This window comes from Halyomorpha halys, unplaced genomic scaffold (assembly GCF_000696795.3).
Source record: "Halyomorpha halys isolate HHAL.00 unplaced genomic scaffold, Hhal_1.1 Scaffold242.1, whole genome shotgun sequence".
Lineage (NCBI taxonomy): Eukaryota > Metazoa > Arthropoda > Insecta > Hemiptera > Pentatomidae > Halyomorpha > Halyomorpha halys.
In genome coordinates, this window is record NW_027106343.1 from 75,304 (window position 1) to 75,661 (window position 358).

Below are 358 nucleotides of genomic sequence, written 5' to 3' on the forward strand. Positions count from 1 at the left end.
GCAAAATATAAGTAAAGTATACCAAGAAATGAATAGAAAAAAAAAATTCTGAAAACACCAATAATATAGTGAACAAAACTTATAACGCGGGTAAGAAAAATGGATAAAGTGGAGAAAATATGGGGTAAGAGTAAAATAAAGAAAGGGGAAAAAAAAATAAAAACGAACCTGTTAGCTGGAAACATCAAAACTGTTAGCTTCTTTTTTAAACGTTGGCATAAAATAAATAAATAAATAAATATATAGGCGTTGATGACCAGAGGGTTTTACGCCTTTAAACAAAAAATCAACAACAACAAATAAATAAATATGTTTTTTTTTTATTTATGTTGTTCTTTGCTGACCGCACCTCCCGACA

The 358-nt window shown here is 28.5% G+C and overlaps 1 protein-coding gene across 5 annotated transcripts in view; it reads left to right on the forward strand.

The window, feature by feature from the left end:
* DIP2 (disco-interacting protein 2) overlaps window positions 1-358 on the forward strand; it is a gene marked incomplete at its 5' end in the record, with an annotated part of 91,726 nt that overhangs the window by 72,632 nt on the left and 18,736 nt on the right.